Consider the following 16,736-nt stretch of genomic DNA (forward strand, 5'->3'; position numbering starts at 1 on the left):
CCCTATCGTAGGGCAGCCCCCCTCTGGGGCACCCTGCCGCAAGACACCCCCAATTACAGGGCACACTCTAGGGCATGCCCCTTCATAGGCCATCTTGCCAGGGCAGCCACGGGTTTACTGCGCTGTCATGACACAGCAGCCACTCCCAGTATTCCCAGCTCTCCCAGCACCAGCTGGCTCCCTGCTCCATCGCCGGCAGCAGCTCAGCCCTGGAGAAAGCCTCCAGCACCCAGCCACCATCACAAGCAAATGTGCCGGCGGGCCAGGGCTGCTCCCAGTCACGCTACTGGTGCTGCCACCGCACTGGCACCACGTGCCAGCTGCCACCCTCCTGTCCCTGTGCACCTGGAAACCCAGGTGAGAGGGCATGGCACAGAGCACGAGAGCAGCACCTGCACCGCTGGGGGCACAGGCTGCAGGAGCACCATGGTGCTGGGGGGCCGTGGCTGCCCAGCGGGGAGGGGGCAGAATGGCTCTGGGCTGCGCAGTTGGGAGCGTGGCCACTGGCCAGGGCAGTGGAGCTGCTGCGTGTCGCTATGGGCCTTGTGCTCGGTAATTTTCCTCCAAGGAAAACAGGTGCTCACTGACCAGCTGATGCTATCAGCACTACTGTTACCAGAATAACCGCAGAAGTACCTAGAAAGACTCAGCAAAACTGCGCTGCTCCTCCCATCAAGCATCAGGAGTTTTGGTTTGCTAAATTAATCAGCAAAACAGGGATGGATTTGTTTGGGCCCAGCTCACCTGTGCTGGGGGCAGCTGTATGCCCCCACCGCTCCCCAGGGCTGAGAGCTTGTGCTGCTGGGCCAGCCAGCAGCCCCAGTGCACAGGGTGTGTGGTGCCCAGCCACGTTGCTCCAGAGCATCTCATGGGTGAGCAAAACCCTGGAGCAACAGTGGGGCAATGAACTGCAGCGCTGGGGAGAGAAACCAGCTGTGGGGGTCCTGCAGGGGGTTGCTGGGGGAGGTAGGGTGCTGGTGAAGCTGTCGGGCAGTGACGAGAGCAGGGCCAGGCTGAGCACATCCCAGAGCTGCAGCTCCCAGGAGCATCCCTTGGGAAGCATGTCTGTCCCCAACACACTGTAACCTGCAATTCTGCCAGAAGAAAGAGCTTTTGCTTTGGTGTGCATTCACCCTGTAGCATCAGCTTTGGGCTGTCCCAGGACGGTGCCTGCGAACGCCGTTTGTTTGCACAATCCAGCCCGTGAGCCAGACTTGGCATGCCGGCAGCCAAGGAAGGCTTCAAGCGCTGAGTGTTGTTGTGAAAAGTTTTCATACTACAGGTTTAGCGCAAGCAAACATGCCAAGAAGCTGAGGTCTGCTTACCCCACTTTCCTGCCCTGCTATTTCAGCCTCGGCCACCACTGCTGATAACCCCTGGGCGCCGTCCAGGCGCCGCAGTTGCTGGCCTCATCACCCATCAGCGGCTGGCTGCAGGCAGCAACCCACCGCAGCAGTCGGAGCAGCAGGTTAAAGGGTCTGGGAAAACCAGTTTGGGGGCATTCACGTCTTTTGGGGATGAGGACAAAAAAGTAGCAAACACAGGGCTAGATTCGGGGGTCAAAATGCCACGTGCCTGGGTTTCAGTCCTCTGCTTCCAGTTTGTGCATCCTGCTGGTGTGTGTTTCCTGGTGCTGGAGCCTCTGCTTGGCCCCGTGTGTGAGCCACTTGGCTCAGTGGTCACAGGCAGCTCCTGCCCTGTAGCTGCAGGGTTGCAAATTGCCTTCGTAAAATCAGCTTGCATGGCTGCAGCGGCGCTGTAATTGCAGCACAAACCAAATTCGGTTCAGCTAACAAGGAATTGGTGGATGTCCAGCTGAAAATTCATTCCTCCAAGGCTGCATGATTTCAGCTCCACTGGGCCACTGTTCCCACATACCGTGTGCCTTGACCCTGCTCTTGGCTCTGCCTGAAAGCCCATGGCTGGGCTGAGGGGCAAGGAGCCAGCTCTGTGCCGGGTGAGCCGTTGTGGTGGATGGGGCTGGTTGCTGAGCCTCCTGGAGAGCCATGCTGGACGCACGGGGTGATGCTTTGGAAGCTGAAGCCGGTGCTGGATGCAGGCTGGCTGCTCTGGTCCCAGCAGGTCTTGGGCCGTGCAGGGCTTACCCCTGGGGCAGGGGCTGCGGAGCCCCCCACTGCAGGCTCCAGTTCCCTGCGCAGCCCTCCCGTGGGTGAGTGGCTCTTGAGTGCCGCTTGCTCGGAAGAGGGAAAGCAGCTGAAGAGCTGATGCTGATAGTTTTCATCCTGCTCTGAAAGCAAGAGGGGAATTTGTTTCATGTGGAGTCCAAGAGCTGTTTGCATGTTAATGAAGCAGCTCCATGTGCTGCTGAGGAAGAGCTGGAGGGGCAGCATGTTCGCTGGGCCTGGGCAAAGCTCGCCTTGCACCCATGTGCCATGGGCAGAGACACCCCTGGAGCCCCTACACTGCCCAGCACTGCCCCGTGACCCCCTCCCCGATCCGGGGTGGATCAGCTGCCACCAGCATCTACAGCCAGGTGCCAGAAATGGTGAAACATTACCCAGTGCATGGGGCCGGCAGGGCTGCAAGCCCCAAATACATCCTGGTGACTTGAGGAATGGAGAGCCAGGGTGTCCTGGAGCCAAAGCTGCCCACAGCCACGTTTTGGACCAAGCAGGAGCGCAGTGCTCAGGGCATTTAATGCAAGGTGGCGTGGACTGAGACAGGCACATGGCCTAGCCACGAGCAAGCAGGGGGCATGCACCAGACCCCCTGTCTCCCCAGAGCCCACAGCAGCTTTCCAGGTGGGTTTCTGGACCCCCTTGGTGTGCAACCTGCCCAGACCCTTCTGAACCTCCCAAAAGCCCAGCCCAGCCCAGCCTGTCCTCCCCGGGCGCAGGCAGGGGCCAGCAGTTTTGCCACAGCTGCCTCTCATCTGCAGGAGCCTCATGGGCAGCGCAGCCTCGGCCGGGTGATTAATCTTTTGTCACGGAGGCATAGGGAGAACCAGCAATTAATAAAGCCCTGGCTTAGGCAGTAAAACGGCTCTGCCGTCCCTGCCGTAAACATCGCCCTTTTACTGACTGTGACTCGGGATGTGCCGACTGCCGGGCACGGGCGCAGTGCAGATGTTATTGTAGGGACTGACCGCGGAGACCGGGGTCAGGGCTGTTTGACGAGGAGGAATCGCCATCGGGAGGATGTTTGTTTTTGTAGCAGCTGGATGTGTCTCGAGGAGGGATGGTAACGTCTTCTGTCACTCGTGGGCCGGGAGGAAGCTGGCAGGGCAGGGATAAAGCTCCTGACAAGTTTGGACTAGCAGGCGAGTTGATTAGCTGAGAGATGAAAATTCACAGCTCTGCTCTTGCAGGGGCCGTGAGCTGCTGGAGATGTGTTTATGCGAGGGGAAAGCACCCCTGTGCACACTGCCGGCCCCCGCTGGTGCTGAGCCTGCGGTCCTGGTGAGTCACGGCAGCGGCACTGGGCCAAGTGCCTTGGGTCACTTTTGGGTCCCCATCGCAGGACAGCCTTGATGGCTCTGCAGAGCCACATCCTTCTGCCCGAAGCCGTGGCTGCACGGGGGCAGTGGGGACGAGGGGACCAGGGTGGGGGAGCATCCCGACTTCCCCACGGCCCCAGCCTGTGCTGGAGGAGCAGCAGGTCACCGCTGGCTGCCTGAGCCCTGCTACGGGTAGCCTGGCCGTGCCCCGGGTCCTGCCGTGGCCGTTGGGGTCTGGACACCCAGAGCTGCTGTGGATGTTAATTTGCAGCCAAGGGTGAAAAAGAAACCCAGCGCAGGGGGCACAGCCCTCATCAGCTGCGAGCCCGGGCTGGGCTCTGTCTGATGGTACCAATTACCCGGTGATAGACAGAGATAAATGCATACAGCTGGAGGCAGAATAAATCGATGCTATACGTTGTATAATTGTCTTGAAAATAAGGTAATGACTGGCTCTTGGAATGCTTTGATCTTATCAGAAGGACAAGGAATACACTAATGGCTTTAATTAGACTTTGGGGATGAAATGATTTCGGCCTCCTGGGTGAGCTGGTTTCTGGAATTGACCACTGGTGGGGATAGAAAGGCTTTAATCAGATTTAGGCTCTTTAATACCCATGATAGTGTGTGTCTGCATGTGTGATACAGACCTACTGTTATGCCTGTTTGGGGGGCGGGGGGCATCCTGCAGGCTGCGTGTGCTTGGGCTGCCTCTGCCCTTAGGAGCCATTTTCCAATGTACTTTCTCACCTGTGTTGGAGCTCTGCAGAGTCTGCTATTTTTATTTATTGACTTCTAAAAGACAGTTGAAAACAACTTGTCAGAAAGCAGTGGAAAGCTGGTAATTGTTTAATTTCCCAACAGCTGGGTCATCGCCATCCTCGAGCATCCAGAGTAAGCAATTGCCAATTACCGCAGATTAATTATTGCAGGTAATGGCTACAGTTGAAGCAACGGGAAAGTGTCTTATCTCTCCAGGAACATATCTTCGTGTTGTCCCCCAGAACACGTAGAACAAGCGGTGTTTAATGCAAGAGGTTGAGCAGGGTCTGACTCAGCGCTGTGACTCACGAGGTTGTGGTCCAGGCTCTGCAGCACTGGGTGGGGAGGGCGGGCGGCCGGAGTGGGCTCTGCCCCGGGCATGCGAACAGGGGTGGGGATGTCACGGCTCTCAGGGGGTTCTGCCTCTCCCCCTTCCATGCCTGTGGCAAGGGGCCATGTCCTGAAGTGTTCCCAGAGCCACCTCATGCCTGCATCCCTGGGCTCCCCAGGGGCTGCAGTTTTCACAGGCTGCACCTGACCTACTACTTATTTCCTTTCAAAACAGGACTGCTTTTCGAAGCAGCAGCAGCCCAGATGCTGAGGCTAAACATGCAGCAGTTTTTCTTCCTAGGCCATGTTTATGTCTTCCCTGTTGTAACTACAGATTTGGATTATTTTGGTAGGTTGACATTAGCTATCATTTTTCCCTTATGTTAATTTGTTGGGCTTAGATGAGCTCCCGAAAAGGATTTAGTAACAAGAGTTGTTGCCAATGAAAACACAACCTTGTTCAACAGTTACTGTACAGCCAAATATTTTTAACGCCAAGCCTCCAGGCGTGGTATAAGCTCCTTGTAAGTAGCTGAGGTTTCATGTCAGTACGGGCGAGAGCACAGCGAGGTCAACGCTTGCTCCACCAGAGCAAGAGGTGGGTTCCCAGCTCTGCTGGGGCATGAGGCCCCCTGGAGCATTGCAGCAGCACTGGGGACAGGGAAAACCACAAAGCCACAGCAGCTGAGCCTCGGGCGGACAGCACCAATATTTGGTTATTCTGGCTCAAACAGCCAGGCCACAGCGGTGACCCCCAAAACAGTGAGCAAGGCTGAGCCCCCTCTTTTCTCCCATCCCCAGCAATGCCCACCCCACATCCCCCATCCCAGAGGGGTGACCCCACACCAGCATGGCAGTTTGACCCCCCTGGCCCCCCAGGCTGCAGGGCCAGACCCACCAGTGTGGGACCAGAGACGCCCTCATGGGTGTCCTGCCCCCAGCACTGCCCTGGGGGGAGAGGAGGATGAGGGGATGCAAGGGGAGGAAGGGCCCCGAGCCGCTGGGGCTGGAGAGTGCCTGGGGACCTGCCTCCCCAAACCGCCCCTCCGCCCCACTTGCTGTGTTGCCCCAGGATGCGACAAATCACCCATGTGTGTGTGAAAGCTCCTCACAGCGGCACAAACACACACATGCTTAGTAACATAATCTCTTAAAAGCAAAATCCCAGAAATTCCTTTTCCTCCGTGGAAAATGTTGCCTGGGGGAGAAGCTCATAATGAAGGATGAAAGCTTAATCCTTGAGGTAGAGCAGGACTGGGGGTCGCGGGGGGAGTATAAACACGACAGTTGTTGCTCAGTGAGTCGGAAAAAAAAGGTGAAGGGATAAAAGTTGCGGTGGGGCAGGACGGCGCAAGCTGCGGGGTCCGGCTGCGAGGAGCCCTGACAGCACTTTGCCCCCGACCGTGTCACATCCATCCTTTCAGCATTGACTGTGACAAATGCACAGGTTATCCTGGCAATTTCGGACATAGAAAAATGCTGCTGTGCTCTGGTAGGTGAAGGTGTGAGAAGAGTAAATTACACTTCGTACCTGCGCAATTCACTGGAGGGGGCAGCCCTGGGTTAGCAGGTACTGGCACTAGCAGTGCTGGGAAGGGGCTTTAATCAAGATCAGGCTTTGACCATTATAAAACAAAACACCCATGTGTCTGCAGATTAATTTTTCATGTTTTCTGGGCCATCTGCAGATGCTGGCAGGCGATGTGACAAAGCACTGTGGTGGGAGCGCAGTGCACATATGCAGGCTACCCAGTCTGGGACAGCATGGACCTCCCCAAGTCCCAGAGGATCCCACAGGGGATGCAGTGGTGCAGCCCGCCCTGCATGGCACAGTGCTGGGGATGGTGCCCCAAGAGCAGGTGCCACCCTGTGATGAGGAGCATCCCCAGCATCCGTGCATGCTGGGGCGGGGAGGCACATGTTGTCCCCAGGTCTGTGCTCAAGCAGTTTTCTCTGGCGCTGGAAGTTCACTTCTGATGAAAGAAAGAGTGACCCAGCGAGCCCAGGAGAGGCGAACAGAGAAAGATCAGAGGGGAAAACAGCTCAGAAGAAATGCATTGAAGGAAGCAGCTTCTTGACACCTCCAAGCCATCCACTGGTAATCACTACTTTAACCAGCCTTCTTCAAAGCCAGAGAAAACTTGTTTAAATCAAAGGTAACCCCCCGCTGCAGCGCTGCTCCAGTTAAGCCAAAGCTCCGGCAGTGGGCAGCGAAAGGCAGCACGGTGCTGACCCGGGGCAGCAGCAGTGCAGGTAGCAGGAGAGCACGGCTCGCAGCCAGGGGCAGGGGCCATGGGGGTCTCGTGCTGGTGGCCACGCTCTGGGCAGTGGAAGAAGTCAGGCCAGCAGTCTGGGGCAGAAGCGGTTATTGCTGGCGGCTTAGTGCCAGAGGCAGCCCCCCAGCCCCTGGGGAGCCCCTGTGCCACCCTGGAGCTGTGCCATGAGCTGCTGGGGCTCAGCCCGCCGGCCACACGGCAGGAGTGCCTGCAACAGCAGAGCCCGCTCCAGGCAGATATCAGCCTTTTTCACCAGGGGTTTGCAGCAAAATGAGTGTCCTGGCACCGCTGGGACTTGCTCTGCCCTGAGCACCTGCTGCAGCCCATGCACAGGCTGCAGGACCAGTCCTCAGTGCCCCTTGTGAGCCCAGCAGCCCCGTCCCACCACGTGCCCAAGAAGGGCAAGATTTGCCCTGGGCTCCCCTTGGTGCCAGGTGCCAGGACCTCACCGCCCTTCAGCACAGCAGGAATTTCCAGGGGTGGCCGCTGAGGTGACCACCCTCCACCACCTCCCTGCCTGCTCAGCATCACCACACACTGGGCTGATGTGGTTAGAGAGGCAGAAACTGGATTTGGCCAGGCGGCCAGCAACCCAACACGCCGCAGGTGACCTGCAGCCCTGGCTGCCAGGGGTCAGACCTTCGGTGCCACCACTGTGTGACCCTGACACCCAAGGGGATGCTGCCGCCACCCTCCCGCCAGCCCAGCCATGCCGCAGGGACCTGTTTAGTCTCACCTCTGCGCCGGGGCACCTGCAGCACTGTGCAGCGTCAGCCGTGCTGACAGGCGCCGCAAGCTTGGCCGAGACCCCAGCACAGCTCCTGGGGCTGGCTCACTCCAAGCAGCCTCCACGGTGTCCTGGGGATCCTGCATGCCCTCTCCCTGGTACCTGCCCATCCTGTAGGATGCTGGGTGTGCCAGGCAGTTCAGGGTGGGGGTCTCATCTCCTGCCTGTGGATTTGCTCTTCTCTGCTGCCCTTGCTGCAGAGCACTGTCCCTGTGCCCACCACGGTGTGCTTTGGGAGCCATGGGTGCCGCAGTGATCAGCACTGGGAGGTACCGCTGGGTACCAGAGGGACCAAAGGGTCCAGCCAGCCAGGCCAGGTCAGAGCTATTATGTCCCCCCAAGGGGTTCACAGGACACAAGCTCCCCAGACAGTCTGTGAAAGGGGTTTTTGCATCCCAGTGGTTCCTCTGCTTTTTGGGAGTGCTGCACTTGCTCCCCGCACAGCATCCCCGAGCCTTCACCATCCAGTCCAAGAGGGACAAACAAACAGGCTCTGCTTCTCTTATTTATTTTTTAACTCAGAAGAGGAGTGGCGGAGGTGGGGTTACACTCTCCAGAGTACAACCTGCTCTGCCTTTGCTCACTGCGCAGCAACGCTGTTTACGGACTCGGATTCCAACCCTCTCCTCTCTCGAGGCTGTGAAGATGTATTTCCTCTTGTGCCATTTCTCCTTCTGGCAGGCAGGCTCCCAGGTGGGTCTGGAAAATGTCAAAGTGGGAAATAAAGTTGTTCACTAAAAAAAAAAAAAGGGGGGGGAGAGAGAGGAAAAAGGGAAAAGAGAAAAAAGCCCAAGCAGCGCAGTGCTAGGGCCTGCTGGGAGCTGCCGGCACTCGGGCAGGTGAGGGGATTCAGAGCATCACAAGAGCCCTGGCTCCGCGCTGTCACCGCCACGTGCCCAGTGCCGGCCACGATGGCTCTGTCACCACCTGCCCTACACCGCAGCTGAAGTCTCTGCAGCTTTTTCATCCCTGGAGCGGGCTAAAAGCACAGTGCAAGACAAAGTAACAGCAGCACAATGCCTGTGTATCAGCTGTGCCCCTTGGATCTCCTGCTTCACATCCAGCCCAGGTTCCTGAGGTTTTCCTGCCCGGAGCGTGTGTGCTGCCCCTCCGGGCTCATCTCATAAGGCCTCACAGTGCTGAAACAGATGACTATTTATCTGAACTGACTAATGGGCGAGCGCATTCCTGCCTCTGCCATCATCTGGTTCTCGTAATGTCAGTCGTGATTAGCACTAACAAACACACACCAGCGTTTTCAGGCAGTGTTGGGAGGCAGCGAGGTGGGGTGGAGGTGGCGTTTGTTCTCAGTCACATTTACCTGTAAAACCTCGGTGTTTTGCATAACACACACCAAGTGGTACCGCTGCGCTCCATCAGCCGCAGCCAGCAGAGCTGCCACCATGCCGGCACGGGTGGCACAGCCCCATCCAGCACCAGGCAGGTGTGCGGTGGGGCAGGAAGAGCACCAAGGGTGATGCACCGTGGGGAAGCTGTGCATCCAGCACTGGGGCATGCAGAGCAGCCCCCCATCCCATGCCACCCCCGTGCTGAGTCATGCGTGCTTCTGCCTGTGCAGCCTGGGAGGGACCAGGAGCACCGGCCAGACCACCCCCACCCCGCCCCCACCCCCCCACCCAGGAAACTGGTTTCCCAAAGAAAATTAGATGTTGACAAAACAATGTTTGTTTCACCCAAACAAGTTTTCTTTTCGTGGAAAATATTTACTCAATATTTAGCCCTTTGTGCAAACAGCTGGAAGGAAACTGATGATGCGGGAGCAGCCCCGCATTGGAGCTGCCGGCACTGGGAAGAGGGACCCCCGGGCACATAGGCACCAAGCCCCCCAGGAGCTGTCCCATCCTCTCCCCCGGGGCACTGCAAAAACCACCCCTCTGTCCAGTTTCTTGGTGAAAAATTTTCAATCTGGCCAGTCAGAGAGGGCAGCAGTGGTGAAGTGGCTGTCCCCAGGGCTGTCGGGGCTTGATGAGCCACAGAGCCCAGCGCAGCTAGACAGCGCTTGCTGCCTGCGCCCTGGCTGCCACAGGGACCTGCACCCACCGCCTGCCCCGGGCTTGCTGCCACCCGCGCCCTCCACATGGGGAAAGTGGACTTAGCAGGAGCAGGAACCTGGCCCTGCTGCTGCTGCTGCTGCTGCTGCTGCCACGCTCACCACTACCTGCAACAGGCCAGCACTTCCCACATCACCGCTGGTTAAGAGGATGCTGATGAATGCATAGGCAGGCTGCGTCAGCTCCTGTAGCTCATCCTGGCTCTGCATCCAGCCCTGCAAAGTAAAAAAAACCAGAAACCAACCCAAAAAATAACCCAAAACTGACCTCTCTGGCAGGAATTTGACGCATGGTTAAGGACAGCTCATCACAACCCTGGTGACGGGACACCCTGCCCCACTTCCAGCCCGAGCACCCATCACCTTGCCTCCAGCCACCAGCCGAAGCCCTGGCCCAGGCGGCGGGAGCCTCGTGCACAGAGGTGCGGGGCAGCTCGGCAGAAGCACAAGCCCACCCACTGCAGCGCGCGGGGCTGCCGGTGCTTGTGCCGGTGCTGCCGGCCGAGGTGCCCGGCGAGAAAGGCTCAACCTGCACATGCCCGCGTGCATGAGCTCCCGGGAAAGGACACACCATGACAGCCCACAGGAGCGCCTGGGCTGGGCACAGATGCTGCAGATTAGAAAATTAAAAGCTGGGAGGTTTCTGTTGAAGACATTTTTCCGTTCATGAGGCCATGGGGTGGAGCGGGCGGAGTGGGGGGGGCAGCTGCCTGCAGCAACAACAAAAGGCAGAAGGGGGAGGGGAGCACGAGGGAGAGATTTTTGATTCATACTCAAAAATTACCCAAACTTTATTGCCAAAATGTCTACATTTTTATGTGCTTAAGCACAGTGAGTTATGGAAATCTTAAAACAATGGAATGATCTCCTTCATTGCGCTCAATGTGTTCAAAGTCACCACCCCTACTAACCAAGTGGAATCTCTTTTTCCGTTTTATTGACTTACAAAAATGTCTCTGCTATCAACACCCTCCGTGTGCATCTCATAAATACCAGGGTGGGGCACGGGGCTTTTGGTGGGTGTTTTTTATAAACCTGTCTCTGCCCCAACCCTTCCTCAAGAAACGTTTTTATGGTGTTAGGTGGATTTGGCAAATTTTCTACTAGAACCTGCCTGAACAAGAGGGGCTGCAAATTCCTTGAATCAAGTCCAAGCATACAGCTCTCTGGTTCTCCCGCTCTCGTCTTTGCTCTGTGGGAGTCCCTTATCTGTCAGTCACGTACTGATCTTATAAATCCTCTGTGGCTCAATGTGAGAGCATTACAGGGTGTGTCTTACACGCTCCATCTGCCAGGTAAGGGACTGCAGGGGCGAAAGCAAGCGCCAGCAATCCAGTACGTGTTTTGCAGCCCTGAACATGCAGAATAAAATAGGAATTTTTTTTTTTTTCATTTGTTCTTTTTTTTCCATCGTGTAGCAGGCCTGGAGCAGACCCATTCCTTTCTGAGCACAAGAGGAGCAGAGGGGTGGGTGCCCTCGCAGGCACTCCAGCAGGACACGAGCATCCATCTTCAGCCATTGCATGCAAGGCTCCAGCCAGCAACGCCCAGGGCAGTGATGCTCTGCTGCAGGGAAAAATCCTTCATGCAGGGGCTGTGCCTGTGTAGGAAATGGTAACTGATGTGCAGCAAGGGCCAACAAGAGCAGCTTGCTGGGGTGGTTTCCTTCGCTGCTGAGTTAATTTCTCCCCACCTCTCCAGAACGACTTCTTCCTCGTCTGCCCTGGCTGTGCAAAGCCCGGCCACATAAGCCTGAGCTGTGATTTACAGCCTGCCATCTGACAGAGCTGCAAGCAGAGAAAGTGCTGATCGGGGAGAAAATGAGGACCAGGTCAGGGAGAGGAGGGGGGTTTTGCCAGGGAGGTTTCAAAGCTGGGGGCGGGGGGCTGCAGCCCCAGCAAGGAGCCGCCCTGGCTGCGTGCACCAGCCGGGGCCAGCGATGCCCATGGCTGAGGAGGGGGGCACAAAGCAACTCAGCACATGGACTGCAACAAGCGCTTTGGGAGGAATCAAGGCACCGATGATGTCTCCACAACTTCCCCCCTCCTTGTTTCCCAGGCCCGGGGCGCATGGCTGAGCCCCGCTGTCCTGCCGCACAGCCTGCCGCGGGAAAACGTCTTCAGCCCTATAAACTGACACAGTTGTTTATAATATTCCGAAGTGCCATTGCATGATGATAGCAATTCTGTGTCAGGGAAAATTTACTTTTTTCCTTCTTTTTTTTAAATAAAGTTAGAAAGCTGCAAGTCCTAGAAAAGAAGTTTTGGCTGTTATTCAGGGTTTGTTTGTTTTTCTGCTTCCTATAAGTGACACACTGAGGGCCATTTGCTGCTGATAATGTTACAGGGCTATTGCAGCACCCTTAGCACAGTTCTGTGCTCAGGCAGAATCAGGCAAGCCATCTCCCCACCAGCACCCAGCACCGGTAGCTAAAATCCTGGGGGACGAGGCTTTTGCTGCCCTCCCTCCGGCCACCCCACCTGCCCTGAGCCGGGCTGCGGCAGCGCAGGGGACATTTGCGGAGCAGAAAGCAAAAGCAGCACCAGCGCCAGGCTGCAGCCCCTGGAGGGTCCCAGCCCTGCCAGCCAGTGTGCAGGTAGTGCTGGAGCAGGGAGCAATGGAGCGTGGAGCGTGGAGCGTGGAGCCTGAAGTATGGCACAGAGCGTGGTGTATGGCACAGCGTCCTGCAGCTCCTTGGCCAAAGTGCTTGCAGCCTCCTGAGTCGCCTGCTGCTGAACTTCCTGGGAAAGTGGCTTGCATTTGAACGGCTGAAAGTTAAAAGTTGTTGACCTCCTGGATAAAACTTATCTGTGCACATTTCACATCCACGGGGATGAAATCATTACTTTGTCATTACTTTTTGTGTGGAAAAACCCCTCCATACGCGTCAAGCGCTTTGTTGAGGACACTGCAATCTCCAGTTTGCTTATATTATGCTAAAAACAAACAAACAAACCCTGAAAGAGAGGGGAGAACTGCAGCAAGCTAAAAAAAGAGTAGGCATTTATGAGGGCTTCAGCATGGGACACAGCATGGCTTCTGCGAGGCCGCCAAGCTGAATGACGGGCACCCCTCCAGCATGCCCGTGCCTTGGGGTGTCAGCAAACACGGCTGTGTCCCGTGGTCAGGGATGGGGCCACCATTTCACTGACCTGCCTTCCATCAATGGAGGCACAAGGACGACAGTCACATCCTGCAGCAGAGACCAGGGCTCATGGAAATTACAGCTCCCTGGACAGGACAGATGGGCTGATGGAGATGAGGGCTTGTGTCTCTGAGGGGGTGGCAAAGCATCACAGCCGCCTTCACGTGCTCCTGAGGAGCAGCAGCAAGAGCTGCAGTGGGGCAGGAGGCAGGATGAGCTCAGCTGGGGCAAGGAGGGCTTCCCGAGAGCGGTGCTCCTGGAGAACCACCTGTCCCTCTGACTCACTGTTTGCTGGTTCATCTGCCAGTGTATGAAATCAGGCTGAAGGTGAAACTGTCCCTACCACAGTCCTTGTCCTTGAGGAAAAAATCCTGGAGAAGGTGAGAGGGACAATGTTAGCAAAGCAGCCACATACAATGGTCACTGCCACAGGTTGAGAGAGCCCCTTCTGCCCGGGGCTTTCCACCCAAGCCCTCCTCGCAGGTGGATGCAGGGCACAGCACTGCACCGAGGTGCGCAGAACAGCTGCACTGCTCCACGGCAAGGTTTGTAAAGCAGACAGGGCTGAGCCCATGAGCAGTAAAACAGAAGTTTCCTGCTCAGAGCCATTTTTCAGCTGGTGAGGCTGGGGAAGCACTTGCCCTCATCCTGCCAAGCACCCCCCAGCGCCAGTGCCACGCTGCCAGGCTATAGGTGCCATGCCCTCACACAGCCATCCTCCTAAACCCTCGGGCAGCATCCCTTGGCTGCCACCATGCTGATGCCTCGGCAGCTCACGGGGGTTGGTTCATCTTAATCTGTATCTTTGGAAAACAGGAATTCAGACTTACAGGATATTGTTCATTTTACATCCAAGCTCCCGAAGCTCCAGGAAAGGCCGGCTCAGCTCCCAGCGCAGCAGAGCAGCCCAGGCTTTCCCATGGCCACAGCTACGGTCGGTGCTGCCCTAGGTGCCACAGTCGCGGCCCCGCAGCCGCAGTTCTGCTGGCGTTTGCTGTGAGAGCCAGGAAACAAGAGATGGGAAGTTTATAAACATGCCACGGGTGGTTTATGGAAAGAGGTTATGAAATGCAGTTAAATGTTTTATAAAGTGTCCTGATTGCACTCCTTGGTCACTGCATGATTTTGATCATAAATCAGAAAACAAGCTGGAGCTGGAGAACTGATGGGAAGGGGGAGCAGGAGGCAACGGAGCAACATGGATATCGGTGGGTTCTCTTCAGCACTTGCTTGCGCCCGGGGTTTTGTGGTTGTGACATTAGTGCTTTGGGGAACGCCCCACACATAATTACTCCTGGGTGGGTGGGATGTGCAGGTGCTCCCTATGGCTCAGCAGCCCCATGCCCTTACCAGTGCCAGCGGTGCCATCCTGCCTGGCAGTGTCCAGCAGAACAAACCCCGTTCCCATCCTCTGCACCAGCCCCCCCGCCTGATGCTGCTTGTTTAATACACAGTACAGTTTTGATGCTAGCAAGGGTGAAGGGGCTGCTGGGGAGCAGGGGCTGCTGGGCTGAGGGTAAGCACCCCACTACCATGCCTCCCAGGCGGTGTACCCTGTGCAGCGCAGAAATCTGCAGGGATGTACCAAGCTCAGCGGTTCCATTGCCTGTGGCAGATCCACGGCACCGGTGCAGCGGCAGCTGGGTGCACAGGTGTGACAGACCCGGTGTGGCACCCAGGGAGCAGCAGGGAAATGTTGGCCAGAGAAGAGAAGTGGACATCAAGGGATCAAAATGAAACCGCACTGCGTGTTTATGGGCTGACTGCGGGCTGGGGCACGCTGCCTGCGAGGGCTCCCTGGAAGGAGCAACCAACGGACCCTGTTTACCAGGGGCCGGCACAGCCGCTGCAGAGCTGGCCAAGAGTTAATTCCAACAGTCTGAGCCGTATCCTCCCAACTGCGGCAGCCACTTGGAGGTCCTGCCTGCTCAGGCAATGGCGTGGCCAGCACTCGTACACTGTCTCTCATCTCACCCTGGAACTAAAACTGAGCCTCTGTTCTGGGGGCAAGGAACCTGCAGCCCTGGCACCTGGCACTGGAGCAGGGACAGTCTGGCCTCTTCCCTGGGACCGTGGACAGGGTGTAAGAGGGAACTTGTCACAGTGACCCGGTTGTGACTGATGCACGAACAACTCAGGAAAAACTAATTAACAAACCCCTAAACCCTGAAATGTAGTACAAGCATCATGTGTCTGACATTTGGCTCCTCATCCCTGAGCTGCTGGTCCAACAGCTCACGAGCCAGAGGTTAATCTTCCCGGTTCCTCTTTTTGATCTGTTTCACTCACATTTTTCCATGTGGTTGGACAGAAAAAAAAAAAAATCTCTTTGAATCAGCAGGCAGGGCAAGACTCTAATTGCTTTCCCAGCTCCTCCCTGTGTCAGGTCCAGGTGGCTGCCCAGGCACCTGCACACACCCGCTCAGCCCAGGAGCTCCACAGGTGAAACAAGAACAAGTGCTGCAGTTTGGGGTGGATAAAAAGCCTGTGAAATGTACCTGAAAAGCCTGAATGCAAGCGTGCTTCCCAGCTGCTGAGAGCTGCCTGAGCACTGTCCCACTGCCCAGAGCTGCAGGCAGAGCCGGGGGATGCTCTCGACCACGCGTGGCTCGGCGCGCATGGGCTGACGTGGCAGCCGTCTCTCTATCCATTACCAGTTAATGCAATGGAACTGGCTGACAATGGGCTCAGCAGCTGCCAAAATCCAACATGCGGCCTGCAGATGTCCCTGGGACCGGCAAAGGCTGCTGGAAGAGCTGTGCAGTACGAAAGGTTACCCTCAATTTGCTTCAGATGCTGCTCGCACCGTTCAACAGCCATCATTGGAGGAGGGGGCTCCTTCGGAGAGAAAGGCATAAATCCGGCTCTGCATCCAGACTGTTACTATCTTCTCTGGTTCAAATTAAGTGACTGGGGTCATCTTTTATATGTTGCAAGTTGTCTTTTACCTGAAGGCATTGGGGAAAGGAAAGAAAAAAAAAGGTGAATCCAGCACGAAAGCAGGGAAGGAGCAGTGTCTTTAGTAGACAATTAGCTGAACTAACATCAGGTTCTCCCTAAAATATCCAAATGGAGGTTAAATGCAGGCAGTCACAGCTAATTCCTTGCCAGTGGGTCTGGTGATAAATCAGTGCCAGCACCTGCATGGCAGAAGGCAGCAGGGAGGCGCATACAGCCCTGATCCCTGGTGATACTACAGGACAGGAGCGGGATGGGAGAGACACCAGCTCCTACCAGCACCATCAACCTCACGTCAGCACCCCCCCGGTTCGCTTTCTAAGGCCAAGGAGCGAGGGCGATGCAAAGAGCCAGCCCAGCAGAGGATGACGCTGGTGCCACCACTAAAAGCCGCTGAGCTTGTTTCAGGCAACCGAGTGTCTGTGCGGTGCAGAAAGCTGTGCCTCCTTACAGTGTCCGCTCCCTGTTTCCACAGCCAGTCACAAAGGGCTTTGTGTGCGCTTCAATTTGAAACGTGGGTTGCCTTTGTTCAACAAGTATTTAAAGAAATGAGTATTTTATCAACTACTATGTTAAAGGCAAACGAACTGCTGGAAGCCCCAGGTCAGCGAACACCAGCACCGGTGGGGCATGGGGGGAGCAGCCGGGCTGCCCACACAGGCAGGTCATGCCGCCTGCAGACCTCTGCCCTCGCTGATGCTCACCCCAGCCCGGCTCACCCGCACGGAGCCTGGCACGGGGCTCTGCCTGCACCAAGGGCCACCCGGCGCTTGCCGCAGCGTTAGTGCCCACCAAAGCCCCTCCAGCACTCTGTGCACCCCAGCCCTCCCCGGCAGCGAGGGCACCCCTTTTCGGGAGCCCGGGCTACACCCAGGAAACCTTCCCGCTTTTTATCCCTGCTTTACACAAAAACCCCTCACTCCTTGCAGCCCTGTGGAGCAGCCTCGCTG

The sequence above is a fragment of the Falco cherrug genome, chromosome 16 (genome assembly GCF_023634085.1).
Source record: "Falco cherrug isolate bFalChe1 chromosome 16, bFalChe1.pri, whole genome shotgun sequence".
Classification (NCBI taxonomy): Eukaryota; Metazoa; Chordata; class Aves; order Falconiformes; family Falconidae; genus Falco; species Falco cherrug.